This window comes from Sus scrofa, chromosome 1 (genome assembly GCF_000003025.6).
Source record: "Sus scrofa isolate TJ Tabasco breed Duroc chromosome 1, Sscrofa11.1, whole genome shotgun sequence".
Lineage (NCBI taxonomy): Eukaryota > Metazoa > Chordata > Mammalia > Artiodactyla > Suidae > Sus > Sus scrofa.
In genome coordinates this window covers 216952676-216978967 of record NC_010443.5, presented here as the reverse complement: position 1 = coordinate 216978967, position 26292 = coordinate 216952676, and the positions used below count along the sequence as shown (strand labels likewise).

General features: G+C 38.1%; 1 protein-coding gene across 5 annotated transcripts in view; it reads left to right on the top strand.

The window, feature by feature from the left end:
• JAK2 (Janus kinase 2) overlaps positions 1-26292 on the top strand; it is a 152567-nt gene that overhangs the window by 23343 nt on the left and 102932 nt on the right. Inside the window, exon 3 of one of the 5 annotated variants that reach the window (XM_021082799.1) lies at positions 21519-23068. The gene's annotated coding sequence lies outside the window, so the exon portion shown is untranslated. 5 annotated transcript variants of the gene reach the window in all.

Here is a 26292-nt window from a genome sequence, read left to right as displayed (position 1 = left end):
TAGAGTTTCAATAAACTTGGCTTATTATTCACATAAGAACAACAAGAATAGCAATTGACTATATAAGATCTTTACAGAATGCTTTGCTGGGACATTTCATAAGAAATCTCAGATTGGGAGTTCCCATCGTGACTCAGTGTTAACAATCCAGACTAGTATCCGTGAGGATGTGGGTTTGATCCCTGGCCTCGCTCAGTGGGTTAAGTATCTGGCATTACCATGGTGTAGGTTGCAGATGCAGCTCCAATCTGGTGTTGCTGTGGCTGCGGTGTAGGCCAGCAGCTGCGGCTACAGTTTGACCCCTAGCCTGGGAACTTCCATATGCTGCGGGTGTGGCTCTAAAAAGCCGAAAAAAAAAAAAAAAAAAAGAAATCTCAGATTGAACTTTTAAGTCTCTCAAGGATAAGAAGTCAAGCCACAGATCTACCATGAAACTTTCCCTGGAAAGTCCTTTCCTGTAGATTTGAGTGACTTTCTCTCATCTCAAATTTCCCCAAATATCCTGGGATTCTTGCACCTGCCAGGAAATCATTTTCTTACTCACCTGGTAAGTCTGCTGGGGATCCTGTAAGCAAGGTTCCTGGATGATTTTTTTTTGAAAGGCTTTATTGATTCTATAAATTCAAACTTAGTTCCTTAAAGCTGTCTCTTCATATCTGGGTCTATGCATATCTTTCTCGAATATGACATTGTTGTCAAAGCCTTGGTAACATGACTGATATTTCTAATTGTATTCTGCTACAAGGAGGACAGATTTTATTGAACTCATGCAAAGAACTAAATGGCCATGGAAATGAGATTGCTCACTGAGGAGTTCGTGTCATGGTGCAGCAGAGGCGAATATGACTAGGAACCGTGAGGTTGCAGGTTCGATCCCTGGCCTTGGTCAGTGGATTAAGGATCCAGTGTTGCCATGGGCTGTGGTGTGGGTTGCAGTTGTGGCTTGGATCCTGCATTGCTGTGGCATAGGCCAGCAGCTGTAGCTCTGATTTGACCCCTAGTCTGGGAACCTCCATATGCTGTGGGTACAGCCCTAAAAAGCCAAAAAAAAAAAAAAAAAAAAACAACAAAAAAGATTATTCAACTGAGAGTTTCTAGATTCTAGAGGGATCAGGTGGGAAGAGAAAGTTAAATGTTTCATCTTTGCTTACAAAGGTATATTTTATCAAATTACTGTACGTCATAAATAGTTTAAGAGAGAAGAAAAAGTTTTTTCCTTAAATTTGGAAAAACGAAACACTAAGGAAAGAGCAATTTTTTTTTTTTTTTAATTATTTTCCCACTGTACAGCAAGGGGGTCAGGTCATCCTTAGATGTATACATTGCAGTTACAGTTTTTTCCCCCACCCTTTCTTCTGTTGCAACATGAGTATCTAGACATAGTTCTCAATGCTATTCAGCAGGATCTCCTTATAAATCTATTCTAGGTTGTGTCTGATAAGCCCAAGCTCCCGATCCCTCCCACTCCCTCCCCCTCCCATCAGGCAACCACAAGTCTCTTCTCCAAGTCCATGATTTTCTTTTCTGAGGAGATGTTCATTTGTGCTGGATATTAGATTCCAGTTATAAGTGATATCATATGGTATTTGTCTTTGTCTTTCTGGCTCATTTCACTCAGTATGAGATTCTCTAGTTCCATCCATGTTGCTGCAAATGGCATTATGTCATCCTTTTTTATGGCTGAGTAGTATTCCATTGTGTATATATACCACGTCTTCCGAATCCAATCATCTGTCGATGGACATTTGGATTGTTTCCATGTCCTGGCTATTGTGAATAGGGCTGCAATGAACATTCGGGTGCATGTGTCTCTTTTAAGTAGAGCTTTGTCCGGATAGATGCCCAAGAGTGGGATTGCAGGGTCATATGGAAGTTCTATGTATAGATTTCTAAGGTATCTCCCAACTGTTCTCCATAGTGGCTGTACCAGTTGACATTCCCACCAACAGTGCAGGAGGGTTCCCTTTTCTCCACAGCCCCTCCAGCACTTGTTATTTGTGGATTTATTAATGATGGCCATTCTGACTGGTGTGAGGTGGTATCTCATGGTAGTTTTGATTTGCATTTCTCTTATAATCAGAGATGTTGAGCATTTTTTCATGTGTTTGTTGGCCATCTGTATATCTTCCTTGGAGAAATGTCTATTCAGGTCTTTTGCCCATTTTTCCATTGATTGATTGGCTTTTTTGCTGTTGAGTTGTATAAGTTGCTTGTATATTCTAGAGATTAAGCCCTTGTCAGTTGCATCATTTGAAACTGTTTTCTCCCATTCTGTAAGTTGTCTTTTTGTTTTCTTTTTGGTTTCCTTTGCTGTGCAAAAGCTTTTCAGTTTGATGAGGTCCCATGGGTTTATTTTTGCTCTAATTGCTATTGCTTTGGGAGACTGACCTGAGAAAATATTCATGATGTTGATGTCAGAGAGTGTTTTGCCTATGTTTTCTTCTAGGAGTTTGATGGTGTCCTGTCGTATATTTAAGTCTTTCAGCCATTTGGAGTTTATTTTTGTGCATGGTGTGAGGGTGTGTTCTAGTTTCATTGCTTTGCATGCAGCTGTCCAGGTTTCCCAGCAATGCTTGCTGAATAGACTTTCGTTTTCCCATTTGATGTTCTTGCCTCCCTTGTCAAAGATTAATTGACCATAGGTGTCAGGGTTTATTTCCGGATTCTCTATTCTGTTCCATTGGTCTGTCTGTCTGTTTTGATACCAGTACCACACTGTTTTGATGACTGTGGCTTTGTAGTATTTCTTGAAGTCTGGGAGAGTTATGCCTCCTGCTTGGTTTTTGTTTCTCAGGATTGCTTTGGCAATTCTGGGTCTTTTGTGGTTCCATAGAAATGTTTGGATTGTTTGTTCTAGTTCTGTGAACAATGTCATGGGTAATTTGATAGGGATTGCATTGAATCTGTAGATTGCTTTGGGTAGTGTGGCCATTTTCACAATATTGATTTTTCCAATCCAGGAACATGGAATATCTTTCCATTTCTTTACATCTTCTTTGATTTCTTTGATTAAAGTTTTATAGTTCTCAGCATATAGGTCCTTTACCTCTTTGGTCAGGTGTATTCCGAGGTATTTGATTTTGTGAGGTATAATTTTAAAAGGTATCATTTTTTTGTATTCCTTTTCTAATGTTTCATTGCTGGTATACAGAAATGCAACTGACTTCTGAATGTTAATCTTATATCCTGCCACTTTGCTGAATTTATTAATCAGTTCAAGGAGTTTTGGGGTTGAGTCCTTAGGGTTTTCTAGGTATAGTATCATATCATCTGCATACAGTGACAGTTTGATCTCTTCTCTTCCTATATGGATGCCTTTTATTTCTTTTGTTTGTCTAATTGCTGTGGCTAAGACTTCCAAAACGATGTTGAAGAGCAGTGGTGAGAGTGGGCATCCCTGTCTTGTTCCAGATTTGAGTGAGAAGGCTTTCAGTTTTTCCCCATTGAGGATTATATTTGCTGTGGGCTTATCATAAATGGCTTTGATTATATTCAGGAATGTTCCCTCTATACCCACTTTGGCGAGGGTCTTGATCATGAATGGATGTTGAACTTTGTCAAATGCTTTTTCTGCGTCTATTGAGATGATCATATGATTTTTGACCTTTTTTTTGTTAATGTGGTGTATGATGCTGATTGATTTGCGTATGTTGAACCATCCTTGTGAACCTGGGATGAACCCAACGTGGTCATGGTGTATAATTTTTTTGATATGTTGTTGGATTCGGTTGGCCAAGATTTTGTTGAGAATTTTTGCATCTATATTCATCAATGATATTGGCCGATAGTTTTCTTTTTGGGTGGTATCTCTGTCTGGTTTTGGAATGAGGGTGATGGTGGCCTCATAGAATGTGTTTGGGAGTATTCCTTCTTCTTCAACCTTTTGAAAGAGTTTAAGGAGGATCGCACCAATTCCTCTTTATATGTTTGATAAAATTCACCTGTGAAGCCATCTGGTCCTGGACTTTTATTTGTAGGGAGTGATTTTATGACCTCTTCAATTTCATTTCTAGTGATGGGTGTGTTCAGTTGGTCTGTTTCTGCTTGATTCAGTTTTGGCAAGCTGTAAGATTCTAGAAAATTGTCCATTTCTTCCAGATTGTCAAACTTGTTGCCATACAGTTGTTCATAGTATTCTCTTATGGTTTTTTGTATTTCTGCTGTATCCGTTGTGATTTCTCCTTTTTCATTTCTAATTTTGGTTATTTGGGTTCTTTCTCTCCTCTTTTTAGTGAGTCTGGCCAGGGGTTTGTCAATTTTGTTCACCTTTTCAAAGAACCAGCTCTTGGTTTTATTAATTTTCTCTATTGTTTTTTGAGTCTCTATTTTATTGATTTCTTCTTTGATCTTTATAATTTCCTTCCTTCTGCTGACTTTGGGACTTTTTTGTTCTTCTTTTTCTAATTCGTTTAGGTGGAGGGTTAAGTTGTCAATTTGGGATCTTTCTTCTTTTTTGAGAAAGGCCTGGATTGCTATAAATTTCCCTCTGAGCACTGCTTTCACAGCATCCCATAGATTTTGAGAGGTTGTGTCTTCATTATCATTTGTTTCAAGGTAGTTTTTAATTTCCTTCTTGATTTCCTCATTGACCCATTGGTTTTTTAGTAGCATGTTGTTTAGTCTCCATGGAGTAGGTTTTTTCTCTTTACTTTTCCCATGGTTGATTTCTAATTTCATGGCCTTGTGGTCAGAGAAGATACTTGAGATAATTTCTACGCTCCTAAATTTATTGAGATTCGCTTTGTGTCCCAATATGTGGTCGATTCTTGAGAATGTTCCATGAGCATTTGAGAAGAATGTGTATTCTGCTTTTTTTGGATGTAGTGTCCTGAAGATATCAATTAAGTCTAACTTTTCTATTGTTTCCTTTAGGATCTCTGTTGCTTTATTGGTTTTCTGTCTAGAGGATCTGTCCATTGATGTGAGGGGGGTATTTAGGTCTCCTACTATGATTGTATTCTCATCAATATCTCCCTTTATGTCTGTTAATATTTGTTGTGTGTATCTGGGTGCTCCTGTATTTGGGGCATATATGTTGACAATAGTAACATCCTCTCCTTGGATGGATCCCTTAATCATTAAATAGTGTCCTTCTTTGTCTTTCTTTATGCCTTTTGTTTTAAAGTCTATTTTGTCTGATATGAGCGTTGCGACTCCTGCTTTTCTGTCATGTCTATTGGCGTGAAATATTTTTCCCCACCCTTTCACTTTCAATCTATATGTATCTTTTGTCCTAAGGTGAGTTTCTTGTAGGCAGCATATTGAAGGTTTTTGCCTTTTTATCCACTCAGCCACTCTGTGTCTTTTGATTGGGGCATTCAGTCCATTGACATTTAAGGTGATAATTGATAGATGATTATTTATTGCCATTTGAACCTCGCATTCCAGTTGATTCTATGGTTCTCCATTTTTTTTTTTTTTTTTTTTTTTTTGGTTGGATGGCCTCCTGTTATTATCTGCTTGAGTGTTTTTTTTTTTTCATTTTTTGCACATGCAATATTTGGTTTTGGCTTGTGATTGCCCTGTTTTTTAAGTATGCTAACCCCTTCCCATAATTGTGTTTTAGCCTGATGGTCCTGTAAGTTCAAACACTTCATTACTATATTAAAATTAAGAAGAGAGACATACATACAAACAAAAAGGATTATTTACCTCCTAACATCCCTTGCCCACATTTTATGGTTTTGATGACTCTTTTATTTTTTTCTTTTTAATTTTATTTTATTTGAAGCATGTTCATGATTATATCTGTATGCTGGCTTATTTGAGTGACTGCTCTCTGATTGCGGTTTCCTCAGTCCTAGTTCTTCCTCTTCTTCTTCTTCTTCTTTTTTTTTTTTTTTCTTTTCTTTTTTCTTCCCTTTCCTTCCTTTCTTTTTGGTTTAGAGAAGCCCTTTCAATATTTCCTTTAACCTGGGTTTTGGTTGCTGTATTCTTTAAGTTTTTGTTTGTTGGGAAAAATTTTTATTTCCCCTTCTATTTTAAATGATATTCTTGCTGGATAGAGTATTCTAGGTTGCATATTTTTTCCTTTTAGCACTTTAAATATCTCTTGCCATTCCCTCCTGGCCTGTAGTGTTTCTGTAGAGAAATCAGCTGATATTCTTATGGGGGTTCCCTTGTAGGTAACATTCTGTTTTTCTCTTGCTGCCTTGAGGATCCTCTCTTTATCACTAACTTTTGCCATTTTTATTATGATGTGTCTTGGTGTGGGTCTGTTTGGGTTCAGTTTGTTTGGGGCCCTCTGTGCTTCTTGTATCTTGAATCCAGTATCCTTTAGATTTGGGAAGTTTCCAGCAATAATTTCTTCAAATATATTTTCCATTCCCTTATCTTTTTCTACTCCTTCTGGAATTCCTATTATGCGTAGATTGGCCCGCTTTATATTATCCCATAGGTCTCTTATATTGCTTTCCAGTTTTTTGATTCGGTTTTCTGTCTGTTGACCAGATTGAGTGATTTCCATTATTCTATCTTCCATATCACGGATTCGTTCTTCTGCATTATTCATTCTGGTTTTTACTGCCCCTAGTTCAGTTTGCATCTCTGCAAATGAATGTTCTAGTTTTTCTTGGCTCCTCCTTATATTTTCTAGTTCCTTTCTGAGGGTATCTGCATTACTGTTCATATCTTCTCTTAATTCCTTCAGTATTTTCACTATTTCTCTTTTGAACTCCAGGTCTGTCAGACTGCCGAGATCTGTTTCATTGTTGACTGTTTTAGGTGACTTCTCCTGTTGGTTTGACTGGGAGTAGTTTCTCAGCTTCTTCATCTTGCTTGTTGTTTTCTTTCTCCTGAGGGAGTTGTACTCTCTGTGATTGGGCAGTTTGCCTTGTCACTGCCGTGGAATATTTCCTGAGGGCTGGCATTGTTGGTCAATCTTTTTTGAGGCAGTGTGGCTTTTCTGGAGTGTTGATGGGGCTAACAGTATTTCTTTGAAGCAAAGGAGGACTTCCTGAGGGCAGACAGGACTGAGAGGTCCACACCGCGATGGTAGCAGATTTCACTTGGCCATGCAGAGGTTGCTCTGGTGTTTTTAGGCTGTGGGGTTCTTGCAGGGGGTTGGCGGTGTTGGGCAGCTGCTTTTTAGGGGTGCATCACCCCCTGGGGGCTGGAGCAGCTATCTGGGGCACTGAGAACCTGAGAGGCTCTTCCCTAGGGCAGCCCAACTCAGAAGGACAGCCTGAGAATGTAGGTGGATCTTTTCACAGTCTGGCTGAGCTTGTTGCAGCTTTTCTGGGCTGCAGGGGGTCCTGCCTGGAGCTGGCAGTCCTATGCAGCTGGTCCACTAGAGCATCCCCTGGGGGTTGGGCGGGTAGCAGGGCCGTTGGAAACCGAAGAGGCTCCTCCCCGGGGCAACCCGACTCAGAAAAACCGTCCGAGAATAAGCTTGTTCTAGATTTTCTAGGCTGCAGGCCTTTTCTCGGGGGCTGGTGGTGTTTGGTGCTGCTCTGTGGAAGTGTAGCCCCTCCAAAGGGCAAGCAGGCCTGTGCAGGGACAGCCCCTGCGGTGGTAGGCTTCAGGCAATTGTTGAGGCCAGCCCTCCTGGATGGCAGGCAGCCCCAGGTCCGTGAGAGCGTAGGGCGTGGCGGGGGTGGGGGAGGGGATGCACTGGGAAGCAGAGTTTTCAGCTAGCTAGCGGGCCTGTAAGCTTGCTGTGGTGTGGGGGGTATTCTATGGGGACCCACCCCTTCTTCTCTCCCCTCCCCAGCACGGGCGCAGACCAGGCTCTTCTCCCAGGTTCCCTCTCATGTGGCTTTCCCCTTCCCCACTCCTGGAGTATTGCTCCCTTCCTCTGAGACAGCTTTGTTTTCTAGTCTCCCAGACAGTCTCTGCCCCATCATCTGGTTTATAGACCTCCCAAGCAGTTTCCGCTCTGCCCCGCCCCCCTAGCCCGGGACTAATCTCTGGAGCCGAGGTCTCGGTGCCCAGCCCCCCTCCCAGGCGTCCCCCGGCCCTTTCTCAGGAATTAACCTTCGGCAGCGAGGTCTCGGTGCCCAGCCCCCACCCAGGCGTCCCCCGGCCCTTTCTCAGGGATTAACCTTCGGTGGCGAGGTCTCGGTGCCCAGCCCCCACCCAGGCGTCCCCCGGCCCCCTCTCGGGGACTAACCTTCAGAGGCGAGGTCTCGGTGCCCAGCCCCCACCCAGGCATCTCATTTTTGGTGACTCTGCCCGTAGTTCAGATGGTCCGTTGGGTTCTTGATCGGCTTTTCCGTACTCCAACTTACTGCTACACTCTTCTCTGCATCTGGAGATTCCTCCGGTTCGTTTGATCTTTCGCCCGGTAGGTGACTTCCAGGGTGCGGGATCCCTTTCTCCTCCGCAGTTCCCTTTCAGGAGCCCCCGTCTCGCTGGGATTCACCTTCTCTCACTCTCCTCTTTTCTCCTGTTCTGCCCAATAATGTCACAAATTTCTTGCCGTTATTGGAGTTTAGGTTCCTCTGCCAGCGATTGGTTGCTGTTCTGTGCGAGTCATTTATTCTGTAGATGTGCTTTTTTTGTTGTGTTTGTGGGAGAGGGCGAGCGTGTCTTCCTACTCCTCCGCCATCTTGTCTCTCCCCGGAAAGAGGAATATTTTAAAGAAAAAGTCATAAGTATTATAATGATCCTCTTTAGCTTATTCAGTCCTGTGTATTAATTCCTATTGATACTGATCTTTTGTTGGCGGCATCATGAAGTCACCAGTTTCTCGATTAGAATTATGCCAATTCTTACCCAGTTCTTTGGCATCAGAAACTTCTGTTCTAGAGTACTTGTCAGAATCCTTTATAAGAATCTCTCTAGTGGTGAAACACTTTTATAGGAACACCAAATGCATAAAAGAATAAAACAATAACTGTCTATAAATTCTTAAAAAGACACAAAAATACCTATGGTTAAAGGTTTGACTAGAGTGCATTATGCAGTTGACAAGGAAATTTAATTTTGTGTTGTACATTTTAAGATAGTAACTAGATTTACAAATAATAACTATACCAGGACATAGCAGATATTTTTAATCATTTAGTTTGTAGAACACTTACATTAATAACATTTATACATACAGTGTAACCTAAGGAAGTTTATCATCACTTTCTTGATAATGCTTCCCATATAATTTAACAACCACATAAGCCTAATTAGTTTAATACCTCCCTTTTATAAGGAGAGAGAACAAATCTTTTGAGATGTTCCAGGGATTCTCTGAAAAACCTGAAGTTACTTTAAGGTTATTTAGACTATTTAGAATTTTGGTAAGTTTTTCAAAAATATCAGTTTTTAAAACACTGGATTAAATAACTAAACAATTTAATTAGCATTTAATTAAAGGATTTAAAAAATAAAACAAAATATTTAGTTAACTAATATTTAGTTAATTAAAATATCAGTTTTTATACACTGGATCATGGGTCACTGAAATAATACTTAGTTATCTATCTAATCAAAGTGACAAAATATTTCAAAAGCAAATACAGAAGATTATATAGTTGTAAAAAGGCTTAGCTCTTTTGTTAGAGAACACTTAGTTACTTAATTTTTTTAAAGTAATCCAAGACCTGGAGTTGCCATCGTGGTGCAGTGGAAATGAATCTGACTAGGAACCATGAGGTTGTGGACTAGGAACCAGTGCGTTAAGAATCTGGTGTTGCCATGAGCTGTGGTGTAGGTCCCAGATATGGCTCGGATCTGGCGTTGCTGTGGCTGTGGCATAGGCCGGCAGCAACAGCTCCGATTTGACCCCTAGCCTGGGAACCTCCATATGCCATGCGTGCAGCCCTAAGGAGACAAAAGAGAAAAAAAATAAAAATAAAAAGTAATCCAAGACCTAATAAAACAACATGAAGCACAGGAAATTATTTTGATAAAATACAGAATCTTTGTTTCCTACTCAAATTGAAGTATAGTTGATTTGTAATATTGTGTTTCAGGTGTACAGCAAAGTGATTCAGGTTTTACATATAAACTATATGTATTTAATTATATTTAATATAAATTACATATATTAATGTATGTTTTCATATTATCTATTATGGGTTATTATACGATATTGACTAGAGTTCCCTTTGGTATACAGTAAATCCTTGTTGCTTATCTATTTTATGTATAGTAGTTTGGTTGTGTTAATCCGATACTCTTAATTTATCTCTTATCTATATTTTCCCTTTGATAACTGTTAGTTTGTTTTCTGTGTCTGTAAATGCTTCTGTTTTGTATATAGGTGCATTTGTAATTATTTTTTAGATTCCACATAAAAGTGATACCATGTATGTCATTCTTTGACTTCACTTAGTATGATATTCACTAGGTTTATCCATGTTGCTGCAAATGGCAGCATTTCATTCTTTTTCATGGCTAATAGTCAAGTGTGTGTATATGTATGTATGTGTGTATATATACAATCTCACATTTTCTTAAACCTGTTTGTCTGTTGATGGGCAAATGGGTTGTGTCCATATCTTAACTATTGTAAATGGTGCTTCTATGAACATTGGGGTGCATATATCTTTTTGAATTAGTGTTTTCATTTTTTCCTGTGGTATATATCCGGGAGTTTATTGCTGGATCATGTGGCAGTTCTATTTTTAGTTTTTTTTTTTTTTTTCTTTTTTCTTTTCTTTTTTGGCTGCCCCTTGGCATGTGGAGTTTCTGGGCCAGGGATTAGATCTGAGCTGCAGTTGTGACCTAAGCCACAGCTGTGGCAATGCTGGATCCTTAAGCTACTGTGCTGGGCCTGCATCTTAGCATTCCCAAGATGCCCCTGATCTCATTGCACCATAGAGGAAACTCCTGTTTTTTTTTTTTTTTTTTTTTTTTTTGTCTTTTTGCCATTTCTTGGGCTGCTCCCGTGGCGTATGGAGGTTCCCAGGCTAGGGGTCTAATCAGAGCTGTAGCCACCAGCCTACGCCAGAGCCACAGCAACACGGGATCCGAGCCGCGTCTGCGACCCACACCACAGCTCATGGCAACGCCACATCCTCAACCCACTGAGCAAGGCCAGGGATTGAACCTGCAACCTCATGGTTCCTAGTCAGATTTGTTAACCACTGTGCCACGACAGGAACTCCTATTTTTAGTTTTTAAAGGAACCTCCACAATGTTTTTCATAGTGGCTGTACCAGTTTACCTTCCCACCACAGCTTATGAGGGTTCCTTTTTCTCCACATCTTCTACAGCATTTATTACTTATAGACTTTTGTTTGCTTCTGTTTTGTTTATTTTTTGGCAATACTTGAGGCACATGGAAATTCCCAGGCCAGGGATTGAACCTGCACTACAGATTTTCTGTAATTTGTTTTTTCTTGTTAAAGGAGTATGTCAGGCTACTCCTTTATACTTTTCTACTTCTATATATTTTAACTTTGTCTTTTTATACATGTCAATAAGACAGTAGTTTAAGACGAGAATTTTTTTTTTGTCTTTTTGCCTTTTCCAGGGTTGCTTCCCGCGGCACATGGAGGTTCCCAGGCTAGGGGTCAAATCGGAGCTGCAGCCACCAGCCCATGCCAGAGCCACAGCAACGCGGGATCCGAGCCGCGTCCGCAACCCACACCACAGCTCAAGGCAATGCCGCATCCTCAACCCACTGAGCAAGGCCAGGGATTGAACCCGCAACTCCATGGTTCCTAGTCGGATTCGTCAACCACTGCGCCATGACGGGAACTCCGAAGATGAGAAAATTTTTGATTTAGAAGTTTTCCCAACCCATTGGATAGCCAGTGACAAGTAGGTTCTTCTTAATAGCAACTCAAACCATAAATAAGCATTTTTATCACTTAACTGTGCATGCAAGAGGTATCCCCAAAGAGAGTGCAAAAGATGCAACCCTTAAAATATTCACAAAGTTTCTACCACAAAGATAGTCTAAGAAAGCAAAGTCCTTTATTGCACAGGAGGTAAGAAGTGTATAGTGAAATTGTGTCTAGCTTCTCACAAGAATATGAGACACCTCCAATTATAGCCCTGGTAATATGTGACACTGGGCAGGTGTTCCTGGAAGGGACTTTTCCAGCACTAACAAAACAATGAAAGTTGAGATGATGAAGGCACCTTATTGACTAGGACCCCTTGTGACAAATTTCCCTGAAGCTCATACTGCTGGGACAGAGTGCTGCTTGGAACTTCAGTCTCAGAACCCGAGTATATTTGGCTGGTCACCGTGGTGCACCCTGGCAAGTGTACCTTTCAGATGGTAGAGATCAGAAAGAATAGTTTTACTGGGCACAAAGCCAAGCTCTCAGGATATAGAACAAGATGAAATGAAAAACCTCATGTGGTTTTTACATAGGGAACCCACAGAAGAGTTTGTCTGAATAGCTTCTGGTCTGATGAGAACTGTGAACTTACTAGTCTGAGAAGCTTGTTCAAATAGCAGTTTTATAGGGCTAATACCTTTGTTCTACCCTGTGGATTTCCCTCCTTAGTACACCTGACAAACAGAGACAAATAGAAATGGTGACCATCTCTGGGAGGCAAAAGATCAATAAAAACCAAGAGTACTCATATTATATTTACTAGAGTTGCTATGCCAAAGAAACTTGTTACACAAATATTTTCTTGTGTAAATCTAAATTTAGAGAGAAAGGACTATCACCACCTTTGCTTTCACTGAACCCCACAGACAGCAGAATGCTGACAAGGTAAGAATTCTTACCTGCTGTTCTTCTTGTCAGAGGTTCCAGGATGTCTCAGATTTAGCAGTCCTGGGAACAGACAGTTTTCCAGCCAGTGAAGATACTGCTGGCTATGCCATAACTGGTGAGGAGGATAAAATTTCCCCTCCACTTTTCTTGGTTCTTTCGGCTGGTTTAATGAGTAAATCTCAAGACAGGTTAATAGGAGAAAAATAAATGGGTTTTATTTCTTTTACTTATGGAGGTCCCATATATAAATAAAGAAGTAACCAAAGCAGGCTGTAGATGTACCCTTTTAGACAAAGAAATAATTATTTGTGAAGTTTTGTTACAAAACAAAGGGATTTGGGCCTAGGTAGAAAATTAATGAAGTAACTAAGTTTATAGTTTTTTCAGCTTTGAATTCCCAGTTTCTGGTGATAAGGATGCTTTATTTCCTCCTAGTATAGTGAGGGTACCTTCACAAGGGAGATTTATTTCCTATTTTTAAGGAAAAAAGGTGGCTCAGAATGTTCCTCTTATACCAGTGTTTCCTAAGTAACCTTAATTCAAAACAGTCAATATGCCAAAATAGCATATTTTGGGATGGCCTGCTCTGAACTCTTATCCTAGGTAAGGAGGAATCAAATACCCTCTCCTTCTTATTCTTATCTAAAGTTTCAGTTTCACATATTTCTTGTTTAAGGTGTTTTGTTTTTTACTTAAAAACACTTCTCAGTACCTAATACTGTTTTACTAATAATTTATCAGTTTTGATGCTTCCTGCCGTATCTTAGGTGCTTTCTGTCTGAAGGACTCTCCTTCTTACTAAAAGGTATCTTTTAGTACTTGTTTTAGTAAGAGTCTGTGTATAGTGTAACAATTTGTCTTTATATCACTTTGAAATGTCTGAAAATACCTTTTATTCACTCTTTAAAAACAGTTTCCTTGATTATTTTCCATGTCCATGTCTCTTGACTGTATTTTCAATTTTTTTGTGTTTTATCATTGCTGCTTTCTGGTTGAATTCTTTAGTACTATCTTCCAGTTTACTGCTTCTCTCTTCATCTCTTTCTAGATTATCAATTGTCCTACAAATTTTGCTAAAATTATTTCCTTTTATAGTTTCTTGTTCTTTTCATGAGTGTCCATCTTTCCATTGTATCTTTGATCCTGAGTAATGTTTACTGTGAATTTCTATCATACCATATTTTCCCTTTGATGTTGAGTGGGTTCAGGCACTGGCACTTAAAGAGTTCCCTGTATTATTCTAACTCGTAACCAGGCTGAGAACTATTGTTTGAAATTATTTCAGTGTGATGTACAGTGATTGTGTCATTATTTTAAAGATGAAGGAAGTCAAGGAAGAAATATGGTGAAAGTTGTGATAAGATTAGATGGTGGACAAGAATCCAGACTAGTAATTCTTTTTTGTTTTTCCCTTGGTCATGCCTCTGGCTTGCAGAAGTTCCTGAGATAGGTATCCAACCTGTCCCACAGCAATGAGAATGCTGGATCCTTAGCCTAGGCCTCCAGGGAAATCTGGGAGTAGTAGTTTTTATTTTTTATTTAAAATTTTTAAAAAAATTAATTATTTTTTAGGGCTGCACCTGCAGCATATGGAGGTTCCTGGGCTAGGGGTTGAATCCGAGCTGCAGCTGCTGGCTTATGCCACAGTCACAACAACACAGGATCCATACCTCATGTGCAACTTACACTGCAGCTGTGGGAATGCTGGATCCTTAACCCACTGAGTGAGGCCAGGGGTACTAGTTGGGTACTCCTGGACTAGTAATTTTTAAACTAAATCATACATTAAATATTTGGGTTATCTATATTCAGTGAAAAGCTTTAAAATGTGTCTTTTTTAAGTTCTTACAATGCATTTTTTCTTGCAGTTTATTTAATTCAAATTGGTTTTGTCAAGAAGAGTGTTAAGTTTGACCAGATATTTAATTATTTTTAAATTTCATTTATTTATCTTTTCTTTTGTCTTTTTAGGGCTGCACCTCTGGTACCTGGAGGTTCTCAGGCTAGGGGGTCTAATTGGAGCTTTTGCTACTGGCCTATGCCAGAGTCTCAGTAACACCAGATCTGAGCCACGTCTGCAACCTACACCACAGCTCATGGCAACACCTGCATCCTTAACCCAGTGAGCGAGGCCAGGGATGGAACCCGCAACCTCATGGTTCCTAGTTGGATTTGTTTCCGCTGTGCCATGACGGGCACTCCCTGATCAGATATTTTAAATATACAATGGTGGCAGTACTGAACATCTTAAAATTAGTCTTGTTTGAGAAACTTTTAAGGATAATTAGTGATACTTTTTTTTTGTCTGACTAGAAATAAACTTTTACTGTATTTAGACATCAGTATCTTTAAAAGAAAAAAATCTTTAGTAAATTATACATGAGCTCTTTGCTTTTAAACCTGCATGAGAGATGAATTATAAAATACAAAATAAAATCTGGGACTTTGTATCCTGAAATTTTCTGATTGAATAAATTGAAAACTTACTAAGAAATGCTAGGTAAAAGGTAACAGACATCCTTTGGAATAAGCTTTTCTTTTAGGGAGAATGTTAAACATATGTTAAAGGTAATGTATAGTGAACTTTCATGCTTTTATTGCTCAGCTTCAGTAGACCTTATAACCTGTATCCAATTCTGTTCTGTTTTCCCCAGTATTAAGTTATTTGAAGTACACAGTAGATATCATTTTTTCATTACTATTTTCTTATGTTCCTCTAAAATATAAGACCTTTTTTAAAATAAAAGAATTACAATTCCTTAGTAGCTTTAAGTATTCAGCAAGTTAAATTTCTAAATGATATCATAAATTTTTAATAGTTTTTTTAATACTTGGATTCAAATAGGTCCACACATTGTGACTTTACAGTTTCTTTTAATCTAGGTTTCCCTCATCTCTTGTCTTCTTTCTTTTTTAACCAGGTTTAATATAGTTTCCCACAATCCAGGTTCTGCTGATCACATCCTCATGGTGCAGTTTAATATGTTCGCTGCATTTCCTGCAAATTGGTATTTTATAGATTGATGGAATTAAAAATTCTCATATACTGCTGGAAAATACTTTCTTATATTCTTGTCTTCTTACTATTTTTGATTCTTCAGTGGATTGCTCTTTATTAGTCCTTTTTTATAGAGTTCTTCCATATTCCTTAGTCCGTTGTAAATTGGGTTTTCTATAGCATCAGTCTCCTGCTTTCTTAGTTTCATTGAATGTTGCCTCTCCTAAAGGTATTGGATCACATCTACGCTAGAGTCTAGAGGGAGCATTTACATTGCTGTTTCTATAGTGTCTTACTACAATAATATAAAAACAAAAATCTTGTCATTTGAGATGATTTTGATACAGCTTATATCATACTCAGTCTCTTGTTTTTTTTTTTTTTTTTGCTACTCTTTCCTAGCCTACTCCCATGTCATTAATTGAGAATTCCTGGCATCTAACATAGTTTTTTCTGTAAACTCCTTCTCCAGATTTTATAATAGTTTATTTCATTATGCTTTGAAGAACTCACCTGAAGGCACCTTAAAATTTCTTACTATCCTTGACTCTGAAATGTCATCTGTACTTTATATCAGTACTCCCTTCTTATAACCTCATTCTGAATAAAATTTGCTATCACCTCAGATTAGTCCATCTGTGAAGTTGTAAACTGTTAACTATATCACTCTTTGGTTATATCTTCCTGTTTTTAGCCCTCATTTTGAACACTGTGCTTTTGATCTTGTCCTTTCCTAGCTACCCTAGGGCTAACATCTTACTCCTTTGTTTCTTACCACATTCTTTGGTGTTATCACTATTTGCCTCCACTTTAGTAGCTTAAGAATATGTTTTAGCTTATTTTTTTTAAATCCAATGAATTTTATTATGTTTATAGTTGTACAACCATCATCACAATCCAATTTTACATTTCAATCCCAAATGCCCAGCCCATCCTCCCTCCCCCAGCCTGTCTCCTTTGGTAACCATAAGTTTTTCAAAGTCCTGTGAGACAGTATCTGTTCTGCAAAGAAGTTCATTGTATCCTTTCTTTTTTTAGATTCCACATGTAAGTGATAGCATATGACTTTTGTGTCTTACTGTCTGACTTGACTTAGCATTATAATTTCTAGGTCCAACCATGTTGCTGCAAATGCCATTATTTCATTCTTTTTATGGCTGAGTAATATTCCATTGTGTATATATACCACGTCTTCTTTATCCACTCCTTTGTCTGTGGACATTTAGGTTGCTTCCATGTCTGGGCTGTTGTATGTACTGTTGGTGTGAACATTAGGGTATGTGTATCTTTTCGAGTCATGGTTTTCTCTGCCCAGGAGTGTGTATTAGCTTACTTTTATATTCTCCTTTAATCTTTGACTACTAGCAGCTACCCTTTCTCTTTTCTGTTCTTCACCTGAAGAATACCTTTGCTACCTTGATTTTATTTCCTATTTATTTTAATTTTTGCCCCTAGATATCTCACTTATACTGTTTTAACAAGTCAGATCACAGAGAAGAGCAAAACAATCTAATTAGAGTGAAAAGCTCTATTCTTCCAACTTTAATTCTTCTCTCCAGAGGGAGCCAGTTTTGACTCTTCTTGTAGTTCAGTCTCTATTTCACGTATGCTGCTGTGTCCGTCCTCATTTCCTTAAATTATTTCACTGTTTTATTTCTTACATTGGCTCTCATTGTAACCTAGGGTAATATATTTGTAGCTTTATTTCTTGTTGAGCAACCATTGGCAATATTTGTTGATTTCTCAGTTTCAAGGTTAATGCTTCTCTCCCCAGTTTCTGCTTAGCTTCCCTCCTTGATTTTACCTCTCAACCTCTAGCATTGTATTTTTATGTTAACATTAACATTTATATCCTGTTCAGTAGCCATACGTAACACTTGAAGGCTTTGTAGGTAATTTTAAATTTGAAAAACAACAATACTTATATTCAGGATTTAGAGACCGAGAGTATAATTTCATCCCCTTTATTGTAAAGTTTTCTTCCACTAGAATTGCCTTTTTTTTCTTTCACTGTTTTTATTACATCCTCTGTGGGTATTTTGTTTTGTTTTGAACTCAGTCATAGCAAGCAGTCTAATACTTGCTTTTTTTCTGACATCTTCCTTCCACAGTCCCTGTGCTGCTATCTGGTTTGAGTTTGCTTCAGGCCTGCTGCCCATCTTTCATCCGATAACTTAATTTTACTGCTTTCCTGGGTTGGATCTATTGTCTGGATCTGATGTCATCTTTTTAAATTTACTCCTTTGTTTGATATATTTTAAGAAAGTAACTTCTTAAATGTTGCTTTTGAGGTAAACTTAGAATCTTTGAATGTTTGGGGATGTCATTATTCTTCTGGGTAAGAATTATAAGTTGAAAGCCATTCTTGAGGTTAGAAAACTCAAAATAATGAAACAAAATGAAAAGGAAAAGTCATCCCTACCCTTCAGATCCTTTTCCTATAGGTAGTCTTTACTAACATTAATTTCCATGTTTTGTGGATTTTTTTTCTTTATGTTTCTGTCTTAACCTGTTAATATTTTATAGCTCTTTTCATGAAACTCTATGCTCTTCTTTAAAGGAACTTTATTTTTATTAAAATATGCCCACAGATTAATGCATTAATCAATAATTTTTTACAAAGTTAATTCTAGTTTTCCTCCTTTTCCTAGTCATTTCTTTTCAAGATTTTTGCTGTGTTCTTCTTTATGTCTTCCATCCCTGAACATTTCTAGGTATCACTTAAATGTGGCCTCAAGAATGATCTTCTCTTCCTACCCTCATACATTTTATCTGAGCATCATGTGTGTCAGTGATTATAGCCTCCTTTATGCGTAATAATTGTGAAATCTGCAACAAAAGCAAATTGTGTTCTTCTTAGCCTTCGTAAGTGTAGCTGCTTGTAGTATATTTAAATCTTGATTTATGATATTATCATAGTTACTCAGTTCATTATATGTCAAATTTAATTCATCATTTCTCCTAAACTCTTGTTCCATATACCTACTATGTGAATTCTAACACTGGATACCCAGCCTCTCAAACCCTAAATCAAGAAGTCATTCTTAACTCCTCTTATATCAAGCTGATTGCTGCAAATCTTCCTTTTACTGATTCCAAATATATAAAATTCATCTTTACTTTCAAACTTTCGATCTTTTTTTCTATATACTTGGTCACTCAGTCAGAAATCTCAGATTTGGGTTGGATTCCTCCCCTTCCCTCATGTTTAATTGGTGATCAAGGTAGATTTGTGCAGTGCACAGCCCAGTCATTTGACCATATATATTCTATATTATAGTTTTTGAAATACTTTATGTATTGTTTCATATCTGAGACCTTTTTAAAGTATAGCAGCTGAAAAGTGGGTCCAAATTCTTATTCATTGATGATTGTTGTTGAAAACATGATATTCCCATTACCATTGACCAGAAGCTCCAACTGAACTGCCTTGCTGTTTTGCAATTTATGTTATGTAACATTTCTTGGCTGTTCCCATCCTTGGATTGGTTATGGTTTAGGGAGGTATTACATTATATAACAGATGAAATTTGAAATGAAAAGTATGTGTGTATAGCCAAATATATGGTAGACATGGACAGGTTCAAAGCAGAAATGAGAAAAGATAAAGACAACAAATGTTTACTTGTTTTGGTGCAAAACAGATATTTGGGGGTATTGCTTAACATTTCTGTTTTTCTAAAAGTATGCATATTTTTAAAAAGTTTTATTGAGACGTAATTCACATAGTACACAATTCACCCCAATCATACATTTTTGCATCAAATTGAAGAAACAAAACTAGAATCTATATGAGCATGAATAATGAAAAATTACATTTAGATATTCCCAACACCTTTAATAATAGGTTTTGTATTTTTATTTATTTATTTATTTTTGTGTTTTTGCTATTTCTTGGGCCGCTCCCGCGGCATATGGAGGTTCCCAGTCTAGGGGTCGAATCGGCGCTGTAGCCACCGGCCTATGCCACAGCCACAGCAACGCCAGATCGTTAACCCACTGAGCAAGGGCAGGGACCGAACCCGCAACCTCATGGTTCCTAGTCGGATTCGGTAACCACTGCGCCATGACAGGAACTCCTGTATTTTTCTTTAAAGCATTCTCAACAAACTTTTTAGTCTTAGTTAGTTGAGGAATTATGGAGAAGACAATGATTTTTCTTCTAGAATGGTATTGTGGATGAAGGAACAGCAGGAAAGGGTTTTCTGTGTGAGTTCCAACTGGCTTTCACAGTAAGTCTATTTCTGTGCCATGCTTCAACAGTTTCCTTTGCCTTCATTTGAATAAACTGCTAAAATCAGACCTCAGAATTAAAACTGGTGAGAGAATCCCTTTTTGAGTATACTTCTTTTCAAAAATAAATGTGCAGAAGAGAGGAGACAAGATGGTAGAGTAGAAGGGATTGAGGTAACCTCCTCTCATAAAAAGACCAAATGCACAACTAACTGCTGAACAAACATTGACAAAATAGATTGGAAACTAGCAAAGAAGATATCCTACATCTGAGGACAAAGAAGGCATAGAGGCCCTTGCATGGGAGCTAGAGTTCCAAACCCCATGTCAGGTTCCTGAGTCTGGGGATCTGGCTTTGGAAGAGGAACCTCCAGAGCATTTGGTATTGAAGGCCAGCAGGGCTTGAGTGCAGGAGCTCCACAGGACTGGTGGAAACACAAACTCCGCCCTTGGAGGGTGCACACAAGATTTCATGTGCACTGGGTCCCAAGACAAAGCAGGGACTCCATGAGAATCTGGGCCAGACCTACCTGAAGGTCTTGGAGTGTCTCCTGGGCAAGCAGAGGTCAGCTGAGGCTCATTGTGGGGGCAGGACACTGGAGGCAGAGGTCCCAGGTCCCGTAGTTATGTGTGTAAGCTCCCTGGAGCCTAGCCCTTCCTGACAACTTGCAGGCATCAATGCGGAGAAGCCCCAGGTTGAACAACAAACAGAATGGGAACACAAACCCACCCATCAAATAAACAGGTAGCCTAAAGTCTTCCTAGGTACTCAAGCACTTCTGATTCTACCTTTCAACGCAGCCCTGCCCACCAGAGGGAGGAGACCCAGCTCTTCCTGCCTGTGGGCAGGCACCAGTCCCTCCTGTCAGGAAGCCAGTGCCAATCCTTGGACCAGCTTTACCCTCAATGAAGCACACACCAGAAGCAAGAGAGGTTACAATCCTGCAACCTGCAGAAAGGAGACCACAAACATAAAAAGATAGACAAAGTGAAATGGCAGAGAAATACACTCTAGATGAAGGAGTAAGACAAAACCTCAGAACAAAAATTAAGTGGAGATAGGCAACCTACATGAAAAAGAGTTTAGAATAATGATAACAAGGATGATCTCTGATCTAGGAAAAATAATTTGAAGCAAATATTGAGAAATTACAAGAAATGTTTAACAAAGAAATAGAAGATTTAAAGAACAAAAAGATTAACAATATAACTGAAGTTAAAAATACACTAGAAGGAATCAGTAGCAGGATCCATGAGGCAGAGGAATGACTGAGATTGAAGACAGACTGGTAGAAATCACTGATGCAAAACAGAATAGAGAAAAAAGAGTGAAAAGAAATGAGGACAGTCTAAGAGACATCTGGGACAAAATTAAATGCACCAACAGTTGCATTTTAGGGAGTTAGAGAAGGAGAAGAGAGAGAGAAAGGGCCTGAGAAAATATTTGAAGATCTAATAGATTAAAACTTCCATAACATGGGAAAGGAAACATTAATTCGAGTCTAGGAAGCATAGCTAGTCCTATATGGGGTAAACCCAAGAAGGAAAACTCAAGAGACATACATTCATCACACTGGCTCAATTAAAGACAAAATATTAAAAGCAACTAAGGAAAAGCAACACATAACATACAGAGGTACTGTATGTTATTTGATTTTTTTTTTTAGCAGAAACTGCATGCCAGAAAGGAGCGGCAGGACATATTTGAAGTGATTAAAGGGAAAAATCTACAACCAAGAATATTCCACCCTGCAAGGCTTTCATTCAGATTCGATGGAGAAATCAAAAGCTTTATAGACAAGCAAATGTTAAGAAAGTTCAGCACCATTAAACCAACTTTATAGAAAATAGTAAAGGAGCTTCTCCAGGTGGAAAAAAAAAAAAGGCCACAACTAGAAACAAAATTAAAATTTGAGAAGGTTCACCTGTAAAGGCAAAGGTAGTAAAGATAGGAAATCATCCACACACAAATATAATATCACAACTGGCATTCATGAGGGAAGGAGGATATGACTGCAGGATATTTGAGAGCCATTTGAAATTGTATGAACAGCAGTGTAAACCAATCATGTGCATGTGTGTCTAACAGACACACACACTGTGCACGCACACACACACATGTGCACGCACACACACACACTGATATATCAAAATCTCATAGTAACTGCAAGCCAAAAATCTGTGATAGGAACATATACAACCAAAAAGCAACCTTAACACTGTACTAAAGATAGTCATCAGAATACAACTGAAGAGAACAAAAGAGGAAGGGAAAAATAGACCAACAAAACCCCCAAAGAAGTAACAAAATGGCAATAAGAACATACATATCAATGATTACTTAAATGTAAATGAATTAAATGCTCCAGTCAAAAAACATGGACTGGCTGAATGGATCCAAAACTAAGGTCCATATATATGTTGTCTCCAAGAGACCACTTCAGATCTAGAGACACATACAAAGAAAGTGAGAAGATGAAAAAGGTATTCCTCACAAATGGAAATCAGATGAAAACTAGAGTAGCAATATTCATATCAGACAAAATAGACTTTAAAGATTGCAAGAGATGGATAAAATCTCAGATGAAGGACATTAAAGAAAAAAAAACTATCACTGTTTGCAGATGACATGGTACTATACAGAGACAATTCTGAAGGTGTTGTCAGAAAATTTCTAAAGCTCATCAATAAATTGGTAAAGTTACAGGATACAAAATTAATATACAGAACTCTCTCAAATTTCTATACCTGACAACCATAAATCAGTGAGAGAAGTTAATGAAACAATGCCATTCACTGTTGTATGAAAAATAATAAAATACCCAGGAATAAACCTACTTAAGGAGGCAAAAGACCTGTACTCTGAAAACTATAAGATGCTGTTTAAAGAAATCAAAAATGATATAAAAAGATGGAAAAATGCACAGTGTTCTTGGATAAATCTCATCTTGGGCCACAAATCCAGCCTCATTGCACTTAAAAAATTGAAATCATATGGAGCGTCTTTTCTAACCACAACACTGTAAGTTTAGAAATCAGCTACAAGGAAAAAAAAACTGCAGAAACCACAAACACTTGGAAACTTCAGCAATATGCTACTAAACAACTAATGGATCACTGAAGAAAATCAAGGAGGAAATTTAAAAATACCTGGATATAAATGATAATGAAGACAATGATTCAAAACCTATGGGATGCAGCTAAGCAGTTCTAAGGGGTAAGTTTATGCAATACTATGGAGTATTACTCAGCCATATAAAAAAATGAAATGATGCCATTTGCAGCAATATGGATAGACCTAGAGATTATCACACCAAGTGAAGTAACTCAGGCAGAGAAAGATGTCATATGACATCACTTATATGTAGAATCTTAAATAAGGATGCAAGTGAATTTATTTATGAAACAGCAAGAAACACACAGATTTCAAAAACACACTTATGGTTACCAAAGAAACAAGCTGCCAGGCCAGGGTGGGGGTAGCGTGGGAATGGATTGGTGTTTTATGATTGGTTTGTCCACGCCATTGTATATGTATGGTATATGGATGGTCGCTTATGGAGACTTGCTGTATAGCATAGGGAACTAACCAATATTCTGTAATATCTGAAACAGAATGGATACGTATATGTGTATAACTGAATCATGTTGTTGTATAGCAGAAGTTATCATCACATTGTAAATCAACTGTACTTCAGTAAAACTTTTTAAAAAAGGAAAAATGTTTTTGCGTGAAATCCTTTTGATTAATCCTGTACAATTTCGAAGATAACATATCCTCTTGACTGGGTTTAAATGCAAATAATATTTGGCATAAATGAAGATAGGAGAGGTCTGGAAGGGCAGCAATTGAAAGAAAATATTTACTAAAATGTGGGTATGTATGAAGAGTTGAAATCTGGAGAAGTACATCAGTTTGGATTTGGCCACATATAACCCAATATACAAATAAGTAATAATGGATTTATATTTCTTTGAACTAAGGTAAGTTTGAAATTAGATTATGCTGGATTTGGTGGCTCTCTAGTTGTCAGGAAGCTAGTTAGCTGCTATCTTTCTCTTCTTCCAGTCTTTGCACTGGTTTCCATCCTCAGGGTAAACTTACGGTTGCAAGAGGGCTTATATAGTTCCACCTACTGTGTGTCTTCATTCCAGGTAGCCTAAAGGAGGAAGGCGCAAGGAGAAAGTATGCACTTAATAGTTAAAGGAGTGGAATTGTTGAATTAAAGTTTGGATGTATGTATAACTTTGTAAAATGCTGATCATTTTTGCATAGTGGTTTTGTTTAACACTCAGATCAGCAATGAGAATTCCAATTGCTCTACAATTTTTTCAACATTTAGTATTGCCAGTCTTTAAAAAAATTTTCTTTTTTAAAGGGTGTGTGAACGTATCTTATGGTTTTATTTTGTATTTCCACAATGATTAGTAATATTTAGCATTTTTTATGTGATTTTAGGTAAATTTCTATCTCCTCTTGAAACCACACAACTCAGATTGGGACTTGAACCCGTGCACTGGGACTCCAACCAAGCCAAGATTAACAATGAGACTTGAACCCACTGTCTTTTAGTTCCAATCACATACCTGGTCCCAGGATTTATGGAACTTCAGATTCTTTGTCTCAGTACAGAAGGAATTCATTGGGAGGCCAAGTGATAGATAAGAAGTACATTTATTGATAGAAGAGTGTGTGCAATCTCAGATGTTAAGATGCCCTGAAATATAGGGTAGTAAGTGTTTACGGAACAGGTAATTTCATAGGATAATGAATGGGAGGATTATTCCAACTATTTTAGGGAAGTGGTAGGGATTTCCAAGAATTGAACCACTGCCCACTATTTGGCCTTTTATGATTGGCCTTGGAACTGTCATGCTGCATGTGGGTATGTCATTTAGCCTGCTGCAGTATTACAGTGAGCATATAATGAGACTCAAGATCTACTAAAAGTCATCCACCATCTTAGACTTGGTTGGTTCTAACCAGGTTTTGTTTTATCCTCCAAGGGCTATGTTATCCTTTCAAAGATTGTGGTCTGCCCCCTTCTGTCCTTTTTCACTTTTGTTATGTTTATTCAAATGTTTCACCCCTTTTTAAAAATTACTGAATTACACAAGTTTCTCCTATTCTCTAAGTGTAAATTATTTGACAGTCTTATGTATTGCATGTATTATCTCCCCATCTTTTGCCTATTCATTTTCTTAACAGAAGTTTTTGATGAGCTGAAGCTTTAAGTTTTGGTATTATGTTATTTATCCCTTTTTTTCTTTTAAGGCTGGAACATTTTATCTTGTCTAAAATTCATTAGTATTACTCTCAGGTTGATCACTTCACCATATATGTGTGATTCTACTTCTGGATTGTCCATTTATGTATGTATTTTTGTGCCAGTACCATATCTATTGATTACTTTAGTTTCATAGGAAATCAGGAAATCATGTAGTGTAAATCATACAACTTTCTCCTTTAAAAAAATTTTCGGCTCTCTGTACATTTTAGAATCACTTTGTCAGTTTTTCCTAAAAAAATCTGATGGAATTTTGATTGAGATTTCATTAAATTTGTATATCAGTTTGGAGAGAAATGACAGACTAGAAATATAAGAATATTCTGGTCCATATAAATGACTTAGATTTTATCAAATTTTCTCAAGCTTTGTAGTTTTCTCTTCTTCTTTTTTTTTTTTTTTTTCTTTTTTTAAACAGCCTTAGCTGTGACATATGAAAGTTCCTGAGTTAGGGGTCAAATCAGAGCTGCAGCTGAGGCCTATGCCACAGTCACAGCATCACAGGATCCAAGTTCCATCTGTCTCCTGTACTCCACCTTGCCACAACACCATATCCTTCACCCATGGAGTGAGGCCAGGGATCAAACCTGCATCCTCACCCAGACACTGGGGCCTTAACCCCCGGTTACACAATGGGAACCTCTCAAGTTTTGTAGTTTTTATCTCATGTAAAATTAGAACATTTTTGATTAAATATATACCTAAATATTTTGAATTTCGATGCTATCATGATTAGTACCTTTAAAATTTCATTTTGCAACTGTTTGTTGTTGGTATATATTTCAAGACATATTTATTCAGGTATGATAACACCAACAGATGAGGGGATGATGACCATTGAAAAGATAGCTGTTATACTTACAGATGCCAAGAGGAGGGTTTATACCATACAGTGGGGGCCACACAAAGGGAAACCTGAGCAGAATACTTCAGGAGGCAGAGAGAAAGAGGGGAAAGTATAGGCATAAGTAAGTCTTTTTTGTGGTTTATGTGGTACAGAACAGTTGAGGCAAGGTAAGCAGGCCTATGATTGGCTAGTTTAAATAATTTCATTGAGCTCTGGAACATCTGTTCCCCTCTCCCTGGGATGATTAAGACCCAGCACCTGTTTGGATGTCTGTCATTGAGAAGACAAGAGATAACAAATACTAGA